We start from the raw sequence: 19,808 nt of genomic DNA, 5'->3' as shown, positions 1-19,808 counted from the left end.
AGAAAATGGATCCTCCTTTGTTTTCAGATGGATGTTGAGGTGTGCCAGAAGCATGGAACCAGCCCACTATGACTTCTGGGAACTTAACATCCCAATCATAGGCACACAAATGTAAGTGTAGTAGGTTCTCTTCTATGCCAATACCCATACAACCCAGATATTTTTAGGATATTCATCACATAACCTTACAGAAAAAATGGGGCAGGTCAATCTGAAATGGTCATGCCTAATTTTTTTTTTTCCAAATACATTTTCAATTTAACCAGATTCCATCCATTGTAAATCCAGGGAAACAGAGGAAACATCAACAAGTCCTTTACAGGCTGGTGGTGGGGAGAGGGTAAAATTTTCAAAAAGTGCTTAAGTGACTTAGGCACCTAAGTTCCATTTTCAAAAGTGATTTACGTGTCAATGAGAGAGGCCATTACATCACTTAAGCGCTCTGAAAATTTTATCCAAAGTAAAATGTCAAGCTCAAAAAGGTGTTGAATGGAGTGTAAAATAAAAACTGAAGATTTGACAGTGTTCATTTCACATTTCTAATTTATCTGAAGAACTAAGATTATAAACCATTAGCAACTCCTCAGATGTTCCCAGAAAGGAAAGTCAGTGCAAGTGAAACAAACAATCTTCACTCTAATAAGTAAGTGCAGCACTAGCCTCAGGAAACAGGAAGTATACTGTCCTCTGGCTTTCAGACTGAGTTTCTCCTCCACTGATTCTTTGTTCCTCTCATCTGTCCCTACAATAAGGGCACATGACTAACAACATGACTCACCCAAATTTGCTGACTCACAGCCTGTGAAAGGACTCCAATACTGCAGTCTGGAGAATGGCCAAGTTAATAGGTCATTTTATAATGAGTAAGGTCCGACTTCATTCGCAATACTGCGGATTCTACAATATTAGGCTTCCACCGCAATTTTGTTTTAAATTAATTTACTTTGCACAGTCCATAATTTTACATACATTTTGAGGTTTGCAACACACACCCATTATTACATTAAATGATCTTGAAGAGTTTTGGGCAGGGCCATAACCAGGGCAGGGCAAGTGAGGCAGATGCCCAAGTGCAAAGCTAGGGGATGGGGTAGGATGAAAAAATGAGGAAAAACAAAGTAGGGGCTAGAGCCTTGCAGCAGGCATGGTACTGCCATCCTTACTTCTGCGCTGCTGCTGCTGGTGGCGGCACTGCCTTCAGAGTAGGATGCCCGGCCAACTTCCATCACCCTCCAGCTACTCAGTTCAGAAGGCAGCACTACCACCACCACCAGCACAGAAGTAAGGTTGGCAATATTATGTCCACTGCAGGGTTCTACCCCCTATCATTCCCCCCCTTCATTTTTCCACCCCTTCTTCCCCAGCTTTGCACCCTGGGCAACTCCCCGCTTGCCTTGCCCTGCCCCTTACTGACAGCCCTGTAGTTGCACCAAACACTCTGGTTATCAAAAAAATTGCAGGCATAAACTAATAGTTGAATGTTTATATCATTCCAGCAATTTTTTCTGAAACAAATACATCTACTGTGGCTTTTCCAAATTACTCCTATTAATAAAGGTCCATTATTACTTTTCCATAATATTCTATGCTTTGTCCACGACTCAGCCGCAATTATTTGAAGATCATCCTGCAATTCAGTTAGGGTCTTAATGAGAGATTTAGTCTGTTATCGCATAAGGCAAATACAATAGCTGCATTTTAAAGCAGGGCCTTGGCTTTCCCATTTTCAAAGAAATCAACTATTTCTGTTCCCGGGTCTGTGTATCAAATAAGCGTTGTTAGAATTAAACGAGGTAATGCTTAAATGAAGTTTTAGATCATAACGAGTCTCCCCAATTGCTTTGCTAAAGCCACACACATGTATTTGAACACAAACTATTGCAGAAAAGGTGCAAAGGGGAAGTAAAAAGGGCAAAAACATGATACGTAGCAACAGCTTGCCAGGGAAAAAAGTGAGTAAATTTTAAATAAACCCAATATTAAGGTGATATTAAGGTTGTCCATTTAAAAATAAGTCAGATAGCACAGATATTAACATGCCTACAATATAGTTGGTCATTTTACATATTACACACACAAACAAGTATTTTGTTAACTAATGTTATTTAGTGTACAACGTTAAAGCACCTGAAAGCTAGGAAATGCCAGATTTATGTTTGCTTGCATGACCTTAATTCTACCCTCTTGTGCATTCATGTGGTGCAGTTAATGAAGCAGGAATCCTGTGAAAGACACAAAGTATCATACAAGTAAACACTGTACCATAATGAATATGAACAAGGGGACCAAAGGTGTTTGAATAGCGGGGGTTGGGGGCGGACAGGGAGGAAGGAATTTCCTAGTCATTTTTTTTTTCCTTGCAAGAAAGGTAAAAACTACATGCAACTAACAGTCATCTCCAACCCTATCATGAGTCAGCAGCAGCATCTGACCTCTGAATCTTCAGCACTGCAGTACAGACTACTGCTACTGGACCCACAGGACTAACAGCATTAGCTAGCAGCAGTTTAAGGCTGTTCCCCAGAGGAATGGGGACGGGTACTTGGATCTAGTGGTTAGTGGGGGGGTGGGCAGAGGAGAAGCCCAGCCCAGCCTAGCCTTACTCACATGCACGCTCTCTCTTCCTTGCCCACTAGTTGCAGGGGATCTTGCCCTGTGCGTTGCCGAAGAGGACGAACACACAGGAGGAGTTTGCTGGCCCATGCACTGGGTACATGGGTAGCTGGCGGGAAGCTTGGCCCATCTTTTTCTTCCCCTCTCCACCCAGTAGCCAGAGAAGCCTGGTTGCTATCAGCTCCACCTATAGTAAACAGCATTTTCTCTTCTTGTTTATCACTGTTTAATCCCTCCTCTCATTTATCACCACCTGTCCTTCACTGAGGATTGTTTGTGTGTCAAGCTGGATGTTTCAAAACACATTGCTTGAGACAGGGAAGGGAAGGGCTCATTTATTTTTAAGTGAAAGGGATTTTATTCAACTTCATGGAAGTTCCCCTTCTGTGCAGAAAGCAAACATTGAAGATTTCGGCTCAGAAGGTGACACTTTAGATAGCTTCAACTGTGAAAACTGTGTGGCTACAAAGCTCGCCTCTCTCATGAATAGAAGTTGGTCTAATAAAATATATTACCACACCCCCCTTGTGTCTATAATGATTAAAGGGATATTCTGGGCCAGGTTTTCAAAAGCCAGCCTCTTTGCACTTGAAACCACAAAATAGATAGCTATCCAAGTGACAGTAATTGCAAGGTATTTTAACTGCACCTGAAAATAACCAAATTAAATATGCCTGCAATTTGCAGTTACCAAAAAGGGAGGCCTAGTAGAGGCTGAGATGAAAATTTTGCCCTGCATTTTTTAAAACTGCATCAATCTGTAGTTATACAATACCACTAGTTGCACCATGGGGAAGCGAGCAACAGTGTTTTGCACAACTCTAGTGACACAAACAAGTGCATCTTAATTTAGTAGAAAATTCATATTGTGTTTCCACAAAAGTAGATAAATTTCTTCACTCACCAGAGCAACTGATCCTCACTGAAGACTGGTAACCCATTTTACTTAATTTCTCAAACAGTGCACAAAACAGTCTGAATAATTTTTAGAAGTGCTGAGAATGAACTGTGTCCAGAGAGAGGGAGATACAATTTTGCTGTTCAAATACATTGGATCATAGTGTGCTTTAGAAATTATAATGAGTTCCATTTCACTAACCCTAAGAAACATGTATTATACACATTTTACAGAGGGAAACTGAAGCTGGGAGATTAATTTACACAAGGTCACATGTCTTGCAGAGCCAGGAACAGAACTCCTAGCTCCTATATACAGGCTTCATTGATGCTTCCACTCCCAGCTACTCATTTATGCATCTAGAAAAGAATCTACAGGATTATACATTTTTGAAAGAAACACAGTATTTAGCATTTAAACATGTATCAAACTATAAATCTTAATTTATCCATCATTCTACTATATAAAAGTATATTGCAATTTACATAATAGACATACGTTTAATCCAATCTTTACCGCAGCTCTGCTGAGCAAGCCAGCATCGTTGTACCTTCCACCATGGCATCCATACATCTACTTACAATAAAAAGGTAAAAAGAACAAGGAGTACTTGTGGCACCTTAGAGACTAAAATTTATTTGAGCATAAAGCTTTCGTGGGTTAAAACCCACTTCATCAGATGCATGCAGTGGAAAATACAGTAGGAAGATACACACACAGAACATGAAAAAATGGGTGCTGCCATACACATTATAATCAGAGTGATCAATTAAAGTGAGCTATTATCAGCAGGAGAAAAAAAAACTTTTGTAGTGATAATCAGGATGGCCCATTTCCAACAGTTGACAAGAAGGTGAGAGTAACGGGGGGGGGGGGGGGGGGGGCGGGGGGAAATATAAGCATGAGGAAATAGTTCTACTTTGTGTAATGACCTATCCACTCCCAGTCTTTATTCAAGCCTAAGTTAATGGTGTCCAGTTTGCAAATTAATTAATTCCAATTCAGCAGTCTCTCGTTGGGAGTCTGATTTTGAAGTTTTTTTGTGGAAGAATTGTAACTTTTAGGTCTGTAATTGAGTGACCAGGGAGATTGAAGTGTTCTCCGACTGGTTTTTGAATGTTATCATTTTTGACGTCTGATTTGTGTCCATTTATTTTTTTACGTAGAGACTGTCCGGTTTGGCTAATGTACGTGGTAGAAGGGCATTGCTGGCACATGATGGCATACATCACATTGGTAGATGTGCAGGTGAACGAGCCTCTGATAGCATGGCTGATGTGATTAGGCCCTATGATGGTCTCCCCTGAATAGATATATGGACAGAGTTGGCAACGGGCTTTGTTGCAAGGATAGGTTCCTGGGTTAGTGTTTTTGTTGTGTGATTGCTGGTGGTATTTGCTTCAGGTTGGGGGGCTGTCTGTAAGCAAGGACTGGCCGATCTCCCAAGCTCTGCGAGAGCGAGGGATCGTCCTTTAGGCTAGGTTGTAGATCCTTGATGCGCTAGAGAGGTTTTAGTTGGGGGCTGAACGTGACGGCAAGTGGCATTCTGTTACTTTCTTTGTTGGGCCTGTCCTGTAGTAGGTGACTTCTGGGTAATCTTCGGGCTCTGTCAATCTGTTTCTTCACTTCAGCAGGTGGCTACTGTAGTTGTAAGAAGGCTTGATAGAGATCTTGTAGGTGTCTGTCTCTGTCTGAGGGGTTGGAGCAAATGCGGTTGTATCTTAGACCTTGGCTGTAGACAATGGATCCTGTGGTGTAGTCTAGATGAAGCTGGAGGCATGTAGGTAAGTATAGCAGTCAGTAGGTTTCCAGCGTAGGGTGGTGTTTATGTGACTGGTTTCAGAGTAACAGCCATGTTAGTCTGTATCTGCAAAAAGAAAAGGAGTACTTGTGGCACCTTAGAGACTAACAAATTTATCTGAGCATAAGCTTTCGTGAGCTACAGCTCACTTCATCAGATGCATGCAGTGGAATGCATGCTCAGATAAATTTGTTAGTCTCTAAGGTGCCACAAATACTCCTTTTCTCTTTATGTGACTATAGCTTATCAGTACAGTAGTGTCCAGGAAATGGATCTCTTGTGTGGCCTTGTCCCAGCTGAGATTGATGGTGGGATGGAAATTGTTGAAATCATGGTGGAATTCCTCAAGGGCTTCTTTTCCATGGGTCCAGATGATGAAGATGTCATCAGTGCAGTGCACGTAGAGTAGGGGAGTTAGGGGACAAGAGCTAAGGAAGCATTGTTTTAAGTCAACCATAAAAATGTTGGCATGCTGTGGGGCCATGTGGGTACCCATAGCAGTGCCGCTGACTTGAAGGTATACATTGTCCCCAAATGTGAAATAGTTATGGGTGAGGACAGACACAAAACTCAGCCACCAGGTTTGCCACGACATTATTGTGGAAACTGTTCTTGATGGCTTGAAGTCCATCTTTGTGTCAAATGTTGGTGTAGAGGGCTTCTACATTCATAGTGGCCAGGATGGTGTTTTCTGGAAGATCACCAATCAATTGTTATTTCTTCAGGAAGTCAGTGGTGTCTCGAAGATAGCTAGGAGTGCTGGTAGCATAGGGCCTGAGGAGGGAGTCTACATAGCCAGACAATCCTGCTGTCAGAGTGCCAATGCCTGAGATGATGGGGTGTCAGGATTCCAGCTTTATGGATCTTGAAAACAGACAGAATACCCCTGTTGGGTTTCTAGGGGTGTGCCTTTGCAGATTTGTCCTTGTGCTTTTTCAGGGAATTTCTTGAGCAGATGGTGTAGTTTCTTTTGGTAACCCTCAATGGGATCAGAAGGTAATGGCTTGTAGGATGTGGTGTTAGAGAGCTGCCTAGCAGCCTCTTGTTCAGATTCTGACCTATTCATGACGATGACAGCACCTCCTTTGTCAGCCTTTTTTATTATGATGTCAGAATGGTTTCTGTGGCTGTGAATGGCATTGTGTTCTGTACAGCTGAGGTTATGGAGCAAGTGATGCTGCTTTTCCATAATTTCAGCCTGTGTGCGTTGGCGGAAGCACTCTATGTAGACGTCCAGTCTGTTATTTTGACCTTCAGGAGGAGTTCAGCCAGAATCCTCCTTTTTGTAGTGTTGGTAGGAAGGTCTCTGTGGGTTAGTATGCTGTTCAGAGGCATGCTGGAAATATTCCTTGAGTCGGAGATGTGGAAAATAGGATTCTAGGTCACCATAAAACTATATCATGTTCGTGGGGGTGGAGGGACAGAAGGAGAGGCCCCAAGATAGGATAGATTGATTTGGAGGTGTTAATTCAGAAATACAGCAAAAATTTAAGAAAACTACAGTGCTAATCCTTAAGATAAGGTACACAATACAGGATAGTCACCAAAACTATTTTAAGACCTCTGGCTACCACACAAAGTTGAGGGAAGTTATGATTCAGTATGGGGCACTCTTACCCTAGCAGCTGTAGTCACAGACCATAACCCCACTGTCCCAGGCAAAGAATGTATACTGAACCCAACACTCCGGGTGCTGAGGTGGCATACAACACGGTGCTGGGGTGGCATATAGCTGGATATTTTGAATGAGACTTTTTAAAAAATTTCTCAACATTTGTGCCATTACACATCTAATGCACTTTCCATAAGAGTCAGGATATTTGACCAAGTACCCTGGCCAAATTTCAGCTCATGTAAGATCACAAACTTGTTCATAGCACTGACCACATTTTAACAAACTATTACATAACATCCCTGTAGCAACTACAGCAATTACATATATCAGAGTAACATTAGAAGTATTTCAGCTGTCCAATTTAGCAGCTGAAAATGAGGGTATGCGCTCCACAGAACATCAGAAAGTCCTCCACAGAGAACTGTTTTAAGAATCTACTGGTTAGGTAGTTACACTCTGCACACCTAAACTGTCAATGAAGTTTCAATTCCACGTTGTATTTTTCACTTGTTGCCCTCAACTTGTGTAGTCTGTGTACTGTTTAGCAGCTGTCTTATTCACTAACTTGGGGAGAGAATTTAATCAAAAAAATTTGAATGACAATTGGGAATTGTTTAAGAACACTTTACTAGAAGCCCAAAAACCTTCAACCAAGGGAAATAATAGTAACAACCATAGGTGCCAACTCTATGGGTGCTCAAGGGCTCAAGCACCCCCGGAGAAAAAATAGGGGGTGCTCTGCACCCAACAGCTGATGGGTGGGGCAATCAGCACCTATGGTAACAACTATAAATAAGAAATTAGGAACTGTAGAAAAATGATAAGGGAAGGAAAGGGACACAAGGAAAAGTCTATGGCCAGCAGAGTTAAGGATAAGAAGTTTAAGAATACCAGAAAGAAAAAGAATCAGAACCATGATATTAGTCCACTGCTAGATGGAAGTGGTAGAATCATCAATAATTAATGCAGACACGGTAGAGGTGTTCAACAAATATTTGTTCTGTATTTGGAAAAAACAGATGATGTAGTCATATCAATCTTTCCATTCCACTAGCATCTCAAGAGAATATTAAACAGCAGATAATGTCAGACATTTTAAAATCAGCATGTCAGGATAATTTGCTGTCAAAAGTTTTACAAGAATTGGCTGAGGAGCTCACTGGACCATTAATGTTGATTTAAATCTTGGAACATCAAAGAAGTTCCAAAACACTGATAGAAAGCTAATGCTGTACCAATATTTAAAAAGGGTGAAGTCTAACATTGCCTCTAGACAAGATACAAGAGCAACAGATACAGGACTAAAGTAATAATAACTTAAAGGAGGGTAATATAATTAATGCCAATTAACACAGGTTTATGGAAAATAGATCCTGTCAAACTGATTTCTTTAGAGAATACATCTTTGGCTGATAAAAGTAAGAGTTGATGTAATATATTTAGACTTCCGTAAGGCATTTGACTTGGTACTGTATAATGTTTTGATTAGCATGGCACACATTAAATGGATTAAAAGCTGGATAACTGACAGGTCTCAAAATGTAACTGTAGATGGAGAATCGTCAAAGAGGTGTGTCTAGTATGGTCCTATAAGGTTCGGTTCTTGGCCCTATGCTATTTAACTTTTTTATTAATAACCTGGAAGAAAACAAAATCACTAGCAAATGAGACAAAAATTGGGCGAGTGGTAAATAATGAAGTGGACAGATCACTGACAGTTCGTTCTGGGAGTCCGGTGGCACCTTAAAGACTAACAGATTTATCTGAGCATAAGCTTTCGTGGTTAAAAACCCCAGAGTTTGTTCTGGATCACTTGGTAAACTAGGTGTAAGCAAATAACATGCATTTTAATACAGCTAAATTTAAATGGATACATAATAGGAACAAAGAATGGAGGGACTATCCTGAGAAACAGCAACTCAAAAAGATTTTGGGGTCATACTAGATAAAGCTGAACATGAGCTACCAGTGAGACACTGTGGCCGAAAGGGCTACTGCAATCCTTGGATGCATAAATAGGTAAGTTAAAAAAAGCAGTAGAGAGGTGTTATTTTACCTCTGTATTTGGCACTGGTGTATTTGGCTGCTGGAATCCTGTATCCAGTGCTGGCATCCACAATTCAAGAAAGATGTTGATAAATTGGAGAGGGTTCAGAAAGAGCCATGGGAATGATTAAAAGATGTGAAAGACACAAGGAGCTCAAACAATTCAGCTTAAAGAGAAAATTAAGGGGTGACTTGATTATAGTCGATAAATCCCTACAGAGGAAACTAATATTTAATAATGGGCTTTCCAATTACATGATCCAATGGCCAGAAGTTGAAGCTAGACAAATTGAGACTGGAATTAAGGCATAAATGTTTAAAAGTGAGAGTGATTAACCATTGGAACAACTTACCCAGGGTTGTGATAGATTCTCCATCATGGACAGTTTTTAAATCTAGACTGGATACTTTTCTACAAGATATGCTCTAGGAATTATTTTGGGAAAGTTCTCTGGTCTGTGTTATACAGAAGGTTAGACTAGATGATCACAATAGCCCCATCTGGTCTTGGAATCTATGAATATGTACTCCAAAGGGAATTTGTTGATATCCCAAGCTATATGATGCAAAGTATTTAATTAGACCCAACTGCTATGATAATTTATGCGGTTTCATTAATTTCTTCAATATTCCTTACAAAAAAGGAAATGGGTGGGCTGAATTTGCTTTTACTAAGACTATATAAAAATCCATTCTTATACCATGAACTCAACATGGAGGGGGCACTGATGTCCAACAGCTATAACATTTAAGCAAATATCAGTGCAATTCCACCTCACCATTCAGCTTTAAAACCCACAAATAGCAGCAGCAAAATACAAAAACAGCTAATTTAAATTCACAGCAGATCTTCCCTATTTTAATTATGCAATCTGTGTCAGTGGGGAATCACAAATAGGATTACTTTTCCATCTGACCGATTTAGGCAGCTGGTGAGAACAGCATTAATGTCACCAGCAAGACTGCATTGTCTGGAACAAATTTAATAGTCATATTGCAATAATCTGTTATTAGAATCCTTAATCCTTGCTCACACAATTATGTGTAAACTCTGACATCTACAGTTACCTGCACAGTTTCTTCTCTACATCCAGAGATCTGATTCAGGTGCTTACTACTCACATTTTATCAGTCCTTTTGCCCCTAGAGATGCAGACTGCTTTGTGATCATGGCAGAAACTCTAGAATTAGATGACAGACAATTCATTTGAGGTCACCTTGTCCATGCTCTGGCCCACGCAGGGCAGCTCCCTATACCATTACAGTGTTTTGTCTAACCTTCAACATCTCAAGCAATAGCACTTCCCTTCTCTTTCTGAAGGAGCCTATTCCACCTTAATAGACGTGGTTGCTTGGAAGTTGTTCTTCATTTTAAATTTAATTTTACTCCAATTGATCCCACTGTTCCCAGTTATTCTCACCTGGCCCATGCCATGCACAACTCTTCCATATATGCATGTCTCACATACTTTTAGACTCTCTCCTGAGCTCTGTAACAGATTTTCACAATATACTGCCATGAAGCCTTCCACGTTCCTCATTAAATATACTCAGAACTCAAGGAGATCAATAGCCCCATTATTCTGCATTACACTGGATTTAAATTATGTGGCAGCATTAAAAGGTGACCTGCAAAGTAGAATGTATCCCCTGTTCTGCTTCTTTAGGAATGAACAAAGGAGACCATTTTCCCCCAAAGCTTTTTCTGTTTGTTTTACCCAGGCAATATCAGGAATATTGAATAGTTTTTCCTGTTCTTCTTGGGCATCTAGGAGGACACGAGTGGGAAAGTCAAAGGCTAGGTCTATCCAACAAAGTTTTGCTAGCATAGCTACATTGGTTAAGAGAGCAAAAAAGTCACACACCCCTAACTAACACAGCTGTCGTTCAGGGAGATTGACAACTATACTTGCCTTTTGCCAGTATATGCTATGTATTCACTGCTCAGCTGTACCAGGCAAAGCCTCTGCAGTAGGAACTACTAGTCCTTAGCCTGTACTTTATGGGGCAGAATGCTGACACTTTCAGAGAGAGCTTTTCTTTCAAGTGTTTGTTCAACAGATATTAAACTGAAACCAGAGCATTAAACTATTTGAACAAAAACATCCTCTTTTCAAAGGCTCAGGTTTCAGGTTCTTGTAATGATATAAGCAAGCTAGTTCTCTAACATCTTCCAGCAACAGAGTTTGAGAGCTTCCTGCCATAGAGGAGAGGAGAAACTCTGAATTAGGAGTTGCTCATGAGAGGGGTCCCTGAAGAGGGACAGGGAAGGGAAGGGAGGGACTGAAGTGAATTGGAGGGAATATCCCAGTTCTAACATGCATAGTAACCAACGTTCTAAAGTAATTTAGGACCACACATGGTAGAAATGAGATAAATGGGCCGAGAAAGGTAGCAACGGATCCAGGATTTGAGTTAATGCGTCCTTTGGACCAGGGGGTTGTCTTGACGACCCCAACCCTTGCTTGGCAGGGGGCTGAGACCAATCACGCAGATAATTTCTGCCCCTTCTATTGAAGTCCTGCCTAGAATGCCCTTGATAAGGGTGCAGCATAGGCTGGGGTTTAAAGTGCTTACACTCGGTGATGGGTGTATGCAAGTCCAAAGATTTTGAAGTGGTTCGAGAGTTTTTAAACCATGCAACTTCGAGTCAGTTTTTTCCAAAAAATAAGGTGGAGCCCTCGAACGGGAGGTCCTGAATTGTCTGCTGAACCTCCCCCAGGAGGCACGAGGCCTGAAGCCAGGAGCAACGACGCATAGCAATCGCCGAAGAAATGGTACAGGTTGCTGAGTCCGCCGAGTCCAGCAAGGCATGCAATGAGGTCCTCACCACCACCTTGCCCTCATCTACCAGAGCCGAAAACTCTGTCTTGGAGTCTGACGGCACAAACTCCTTAAATTTTGACATTGCATCCCAGGAATTAAAGTTATAGCAACTGAGGATCGCCTGCTGATTGGCAATACGAAGCCGGAGTCCTCTGGTGGAAAACATCTTCTAGCCGAAGAGCTCCAGCTTGTTCGTGTCCTTTGCCAGAGGAGTGGGTCACTGCTGCCTTGCCTCGCCCATTGACAGCCACTGCCACCACTGAGTCCAGTGGAGGGTGTGTGAACAGATATTTATACCCTTTTGACAGCACAAAATATTTTCTTTCGACCCCTTTCGCTGTGGGGGTTAGAAAGGCCGACGTCTGCCACAGGGTCTTTGTGGTTTCTTGTATTGTTTAAACAAGGGGGAGTGTTTTCCCCTGATGGGAACTGTGGGGAATAAGATGTCCACTATAGGGTCTGACACCTCAGTGACCTCCTCCATCTGGAGTCCCAGATTCTGGGTCACCCTTCTGAGGAGCTCCTGGTGGGCTCTACTATCAGCTGGGGCAGGCACCGAGGATGTTCCCTGCTACTGCCTCATCAGGTGAAGATGAGGAGGCTCTGGCTGGTAAGGGACCTTCCTGTCTGTCTGGCTCCCTGGACTCCATGCACATCCAGTTGTTGGTATCTGCGCCAGTCTTGCTGCCAACCATGGTGCCAGTGCTTATGTCAGCACCTCAAGAGAGCTCTCTGGCCCTGGACTGAGCTCATCCATCTGAGGCAACAGAGATTTCTGTGAAAAGGACCTCTGGGATTGGTGGTACGCCCACAGGGCCCAAAAGGACCACTGCGCTGGCATCTTCCACTGTGCTGGCCATGGCACAAGCGGGAAGGATTGTCCCACTTCCGACCCTTGAGGATGCCGCTCTACTCAGTGCTGGCTCCTTCTAGATACATAGAACTCCACCTCCGACGCTGAGGAGTCAAGGAGTGCAGACCATGGTGGCACAGTGCCTGACGTTGCCGGGCTCAGGGCGAGCGGGGTCGCATCATCAGTGGCTTGCCCCAGGATGGCACCAGAGGCCTGTGTGGTGCCGGAGGCTTTGGGACCAATGACCTATCGTGTTGGTTGGGAGAGAGAGTGGGCCCATTAGGGCTATGCGGTCCCTGGCTGCCTCCCTGGAGGGGAGGAGATCTAAATCCTCCACTTCACCCTCCTCGAAGGACCTCTCTGAGGGCCCCGAGTCAACGGTATCACCTCAGACACGGATGAGACAGAGTGGCTCAGCATAGTCACGCTCCGCTAGCTGGCTCACGGTCAGTTATTTGAGCAGGCGAGGATCCTGTCCTTCTTCCTGTACTTTTTGTGAGGCACCGGCGACTGCAAGCAGTGCTAGGTCTTCACACACGAGGAAGTCTTCGGTGCCGGGGAATAATGACACCAACGGTCTCTGACCCCAGAGTCCTTCCTCAGTGCCACAACCTCCCTGATTGAAGCCGGTGTGCTACGCACTGATGCCTAAGTGCCCAGTGCCGGGACCATTGGCTCGACTCAGTCTGCGGCCCCAGGGCTGCCTCCATCAGCAACAGTTTTAGCTTGTGGTCCCTTTCCTTCTTAGTGCCGGGGCGGAATCTTGCACCTCTCAGTCTGGTGGGATTCCCCAGGCACTTTAAGCAGGACATGTGCGGGTCACCCTTTGACATCAGCTTTTGGCAGACCCCATATAGCTTAAACCCCTGGGACTGAGACATGCCCTAGCCCAAGGCAGGGGAAAGAAACCAGGAAGAGAATCCCAGCTACAAGGGAAGAGGGTTCAAACACTACACTAAAAACTATTAACTAACTACTGAAACAATTTATAGGTAGGAACTACGAGTACAATAGGGAATAGTTCGAAAATGAAAGAAAAGAACGCTCCAACGGCTGTTGCTGTAGGTAAGAAGGAGAAGAGGTGGGTCGGCAGGGCCCTATATGCAGTGCCATGAAGGTGAGACTCAAGGGGGTGCCTAAGCCAACCATACGGATACCAATAGGGGAAAAACCTTCCAGCAACTGTGCACACATCTACTTGGAATCAACATGAGCAAGCACTCGAAGAAGAACACAAGGTTATTGAGGCCATGTCCACGCTACAGGTGTTACAGCGGCACAACACCACTGCGCAACCACAGTGTATAGTGAGTCCCACATCAACAGAAGGGGTTTTTCCCATTGATGTAGGCAATCCACTTCCCCAGGCGGCAATAGCTTGGTCAACAGAAGAATTCTTCCACTGGTTAATTTTTCACATTCCTGAGTACTGTAGATATGTCGATTTAAAAGTTAAGTGTAGACCAGACCTGAGAGGATATGACAAGTTCATATTTATACACACAATTGCATTAAAATAAGATTGTTATAACTGGCTTAATTTCCCATCACCACCACGAAAAAAGTCGGCTGCGCCATAACCTCAAGGTTTGAGTCAAGACCCTCCATAAGGTCCTACAGACATGCTGTATACCCTAAACACAATTGAAAAAAAATCCAGCCTAAAAGTCATGTCATCCTGAATATTATGGACTGGCTCACAAGGAAGTAAAATTTATGATGATAGTTACCTTGAAGCAGAGATGACCCTTATGTGTTCTGTTTTTCTTCACAGTTGTTACCCTCTCACCTTCATTTCTGCAGCTTTTATTATTGAAAGAAAGATCTGCAAGAAAAAAAAAAAAAAGGTGTATATTACATTACTATTAGACCTAAAGATCCCAAGACAAATTCAGTTACTCCATCCCAGGACCAGTGCCATGCGCTTCAGAGGTATATTTAAAACTGTACTTAAAAAGACAGAATTATAAAATAAATCAGTTGGAATATAAATATTGTACTTATTTCAGTGTATAATATATAGAGCAGTATAAACAAGTCATTGTATGTATGAAATTTTAGTATGTACTGACTTCGCTAGTGCTTTTTATGTAGCCTGTTGCAAAACTAGGCAAATACCTAGATGAGTTAATGTATCCCCTGGAAGACCTCTGCCTACTTCCAGGTGTACCCCTGGTTGAAAACCACTAATGTAGGTAATCCACTCCCCTAGGGGCAGTAGCTATGTCAACCAGAAGAGCCTTCCTGTTGACATACCATTGTCTACACTGGGAGTTAGGTCGGTATAACTGTGTCACTCAGGGGGTGGATTTTCCATATCCCTGAGCAATGTAGTTATACTGACGCAAGTTGCTACTGTAGACCAAGTCTCAAAAAGCGTAGCTTGTTTAGCCCAGCAAAACAAAGAACAAGAGGGGATACAATTGTTGTCCTATGAGTACATTAAGCGGATACACCAGGGAGGGTAGATAGTTATTTAAGCTAAAGGACAACGTTGGCATAAGAACAAATGGATATGAATTTGGCCATGAAAAAATGTAGTATGGAAATTAGATGGTTTCAAACCATTAGTGAAGTTCTGTAACAGACCCCCAGTAGTTGTCTGTTCAAATAACTTAGTTTTGAGAGAGACTGACATATTTGAATGGGCTCATATGATGGGGCTGATAGTGGTGATGGGGACAGGGCTTTGCAGCCCTTGAATCCCTTCTAGTTTGTCTTGTATTCCTAAAAATCTGATTTTTCCCCCCCATCACAATGTATTCTTGGTGTGTGGTGTCTCCTGAAGCATTGGAGATGGCCACAACTGGATATGGGATGCAGGATGAAGTGGGTTGGTGCTCCGAGATGCAACTGAGAATTCTCATTGTCTCTCTCCCTCTCTCACATATATGCTAATTCTTGCTTACATGTTCAAGGTCTAACTGATCACTGTATGTGGGGTTGAAAAGGAATTTCCCCCCAGGTCAGATTGACAGTAACCTTGGGCTTTTTTGCTTTCCTCTGCAGCGTGGAGTGCAGGTCACTTGTTCAGATTCTGTGTATATATCACTTAAATCATTCCTTGCCCATGCAGGGGGCCTCACCAATAGGTGCACCCCAGTCCCTTTTATTCTCTGTCTGTGGCACACAATAGTTAAGTTTCTTGAAGGTTGTAATACTTTGGTCTAATTTCAGCTATTGGGCTTAGTGTGTGGAAAGCTAGATGGTGCTGGTGGCCCATGATATTCAGGAAGTCAGACTAGATATGGTGGATGGTGTTCTAGCCTTAAATTCTGACTAAGTGAATTAACTCACTGATGTATAAAGATAATGTTGCACTGAGCTCTTAATGTATGCAAACACATTACAGCACAGTGATCGAACAGTTTTGGTGTGTCCACACTAAAAAAGATTTACTATGTCCAGATCTACATTACAAACTTGTATTGGTATAACTGTGTCGCTCAGGGGTGTGAAAAATCCACACCTTGAGCAATGCAGTTATACCAACCTAGCCCCTCGTGGCGATATGTTGATGGGAGAGTTTCTCCAAAACACAGCTACCATCTCTCAGGGAGGTGGATTAATTATGATGACAAGAGAAGCTCACCTATTGGCGTAGAAGCGTCTTCACTAAAGCGCTACAGAAGTGCAGCTGCAGTACTATATGTGTTGATGTTTATTATGTGTTAATTCACATGTGGTAAAATCCTAGTATGGAAAAGGCCCTTTGTTTTTCACCCTTAACTGGTTGAAGAAAACAGTAGAGGGAGCACAGGGTTTACCTTGACCAGTTAACACCTGTAAAAACTGCCTTGCCAAATTCACATTTTAAAATTGTTAGTTAATAAATAGTAAAAACCATTTGGAGGTGGGGGGAGAGGCTAGTGAAAACAAGGCGTTAGGTTGGGAAGCAGTGAAGCCAGGAAGATACAATACAGTTATAAACTATCTTCTCTCTGCTCTACTTCAATAAATGCCACTACCCAAAGAGCAGTAAGATATAAAAACTTTGGGGGATAAAGACAATGTGTTACTCCTAGGGAATTCTATACCAATAAATTAAACATTGTGTGCACAATATTTTAAAAGCCTGCAAATTCTATTGGTCAAAACAACATTATAGAATCATGCCAGTTTCAATTATGTTGGTAATTTATTTCAGAATACCTGTCAGCAAGTATATCTATAACAATGACAGGTTTCAGAGTAGCAGCCGTGTTAGTCTGTATTCGCAAAAAGAAAAGGAGTACTTGTGGCACCTTAGAGACTAACACATTTATTAGAGCATAAGCTTTCGTGAGTAAATGCATCCGATGAAGTGAGCTGTAGCTCACGAAAGCTTATGCTCTAATAAATTTGTTAGTCTCTAAGGTGCCACAAGTACTCCTTTTCTTTTTGTAACAATATAGGCACACACAAAAATTCCCCCAGGAGTAGAACGTTAAAGAAACTCCTACGACAACCTAGTCCCTATTTCTCTGCACCCTCCCCACAAGCCCAGCCATGGCCCTCCCCAGCCCAGACACTCGCACCTCCTCCCTCCCAATTCCCCGCCCCAGACACTCACACCTACCCCCCAGAGTCCAGCTACAGACTCCCCCCAGCCCAGACACTCTGCCCCCCCCCCCCGCAGCCCAGACACACTCAGACCCTCCCCCTCTAGACCCCAGGGATTCAGAAGGAAAAAGAGCCTGATACTGGGTCCTGGGCTGCCACAAAGTTTCCTGCACACGGCAGCCTCCTTTCTTCAGGGCATGCTGGAAACTGCAGCTGCCGGGAACCCTCCAATTTCCCCTCCTCCCCCCACCTTGTCTTCTGTTTGCAAACTGGGCTCTGCCTGGTCCAGTGGCCCCACAGTGGCAGCCAACATCTCTGCAGCCCATTCTGTGTGACAAAAAGGAAATTCTGCACAAACAACATTAATTTCTGCTAAATTCTGCATTGAGCAGTGTTGTAGAATTCCCCAAGTAATGTGCACTTTAAATAGATTAAGGCATCTGTTTGTAGGACGAATTCTTTCTAGAAGTCTGGGGCTGTAAGTACTGGATGACAGCAAAGGGTTGTCCTTAAATCTGCAAAGGCTCCTTCCGCCGCATCGATCCACTTTACTATCTCGGGGCCCCGAGCTTTTATCAGGTCCATCAACGGCCCTGCTCTTGTGACGAAATGAGGGATGAATCTCCAATAGTACCTTACTATCCCTAGAAATGCTCTGACCAGCTTTTTGCGGACCGGTCGAGGCCAACCCTGTATTGCCTCCACTTTGTTCCACTGGGGTTTCACCAAACCTCTCCCTACTATATACCCAAGGTATCTGGCCTCAGCTAGCCCCATCACGCACTTGGGAGGGGTTGGCAGTGAGGCTGACTTTCCAAAGGACATCTTGCAGCACTTCTACTTTTCCTAGGTGCGTTTCCCAGTCAGGGCTATGGATGACTATGTCGTCTAAATAGGCGGTGGCATACTTGGCATGGGGTTGCAGCAATTGGTCCGTAAGTCGTTGGAATGTTGCAGGGGCGCCATGGAGTCCGAAAGACAGGACAGTGTATTGGGACAGGCCATCGGGTGTAGAGAAGGCAGTCTTCTCCTTGGCGTCCTTGGCCAAGGGAATTTGCCAATATCCTTTGGTCAGGTCCAGGGTGGTTAGGTATTGGGCCTTGCCTAACTGATCAACTAGCTCGTCGATGTGTGGTATCAGATAGGCATTGCATTGAGATACTTCATTCAACTTCCGGAAGTCATTGCAAAACCTCAGAGTGCCGTCAGGCTTGGGGACTAGGACGATAGGGCTGGACCAGGGGCTGTGGGATTCTTCAATAACCCCGAGTTCCAGCATCTTCTTCACTTCCGTCCTAATTTCTTCCCTTTTAGCTTCCGGTATTCGGTACGGTCTTATCTTCACCCTTACTCATGATATGATGCTGGACCAGTGTCGTATGGCCCGGCTGTGTACAGAATAAGTCTTGGTTCTGCTGGATCATATCAATGACCTCTGTTCGTTGTTCTGGGGTTAATTCGGGGAATATCCTCACCTGCTCCTGTGGGTAGTCTGTCTGGTGTGGAACTCCCTGAATGATCAGGTGCGTCTTTCAGTCATGCCAGGGCTTCAGTAAGTTGACATGGTAGATCTGCTCTGGCCTCCAGTGGTCTGGTTGTCTGACCTTATAGTCCACCGCCCCAAAGGCTTCCACTATCTCATACAGCCCATGCCAGTTGGCCAGGAGTTTGCTTTCTGCTGTCAGCACTAGCACCATCACCCGTTCTCCTGGCTGAAATCTCCGTACTTTTGCCCGGCGGTTTTAGTAAGTCCTTGTGCTTTTTCCAAATGTTCTCATACTATGGGGGTTACTCGAGCTATTCGCTCTCTCATCTGTGTCACGTGCTCAATGATATTCTTTCCTGGGTTGGGTTGGGTTGTTCTTCCCAATCCTCCTTGGCAATATCCAATATTCCACGTGGGTGGCGTCCATATAGTAGTTCAAAGGGAGAGAAACCAGTGGATGCCTAGGGGACTTCCCGTATTGCAAACATTAGATACGGTAGAAGGGTATCCCAGTCTTTTCCGTCCTGTGCTACCACCTTCCGGATTATACTTTTAAGAGTATGGTTAAACCACTCGACCAGGCCATCTGTTTGTGGATGGTAGACTGAGGTCCGTAGGGCCTGGATGCAGAGTAGGGTACACAAGTCCTCCATTAATTTCGACGTGAAGGAGGTTCCTTGGTCAGTCAGGATCTCCTTAGGGATGCCCACTCTCGCAAAAACCTGGAGTAGTTCTTTTGCCATTGCCTTGGATGTGGGGTTTCCTAAAGGAATGGCTTCTAGATACCGTGTGGAGTAGTCAAGGGATGACTAGTACGTTTCGGTGGCCCCGTGCTGATCTTTCTAGCGGGCCCACTAGGTCCATGGCTATCCTCTCAAAAGGGAATTCAATAATAGGCAAAGGTACTAATGGGGCCCGCAAGTGAGGTCAGGGGCTATGCAACTGGCATTCTGGGCAGGAGGCACAATAGCGTTGGACCTCCGGGTATATTCCTGGCCAGTAAACCTTCTTAAGACACTGGATAGAGTCCATTCCTCAGTGTCTTTCCTTCCAGTTATGGTTCTCCTGGAGTTCGACAGTCTGGGGCCTTGGGTTTGGGGCTGGCTTCCTGGTTTGCCGTGTCTCTCC

General features: G+C 43.7%; 1 protein-coding gene across 4 annotated transcripts in view; it reads right to left on the bottom strand.

Moving 5' to 3' along the window:
* The window catches only part of BRD4 (bromodomain containing 4), a 248,487-nt gene that overhangs the window by 157,300 nt on the left and 71,379 nt on the right, over positions 1-19,808 (bottom strand). For 3 of the 4 annotated variants that reach the window (XM_038378569.2, XM_038378573.2, XM_038378575.2), the window contains one exon: positions 14,383-14,477. The gene's annotated coding sequence lies outside the window, so the exon portion shown is untranslated. Of the gene's footprint in view, positions 1-2,607; positions 2,764-14,382; positions 14,478-19,808 lie in introns of those variants that run through there. The other variant, XM_043506256.1, reaches the window with a different exon arrangement.

Source organism: Dermochelys coriacea, chromosome 20 (assembly GCF_009764565.3).
Source record: "Dermochelys coriacea isolate rDerCor1 chromosome 20, rDerCor1.pri.v4, whole genome shotgun sequence".
In the NCBI taxonomy this organism is placed as follows: domain Eukaryota; kingdom Metazoa; phylum Chordata; order Testudines; family Dermochelyidae; genus Dermochelys; species Dermochelys coriacea.
Note: the sequence above shows the minus strand (reverse complement) of the source record. Positions and strands in the feature narration are given on the sequence as shown.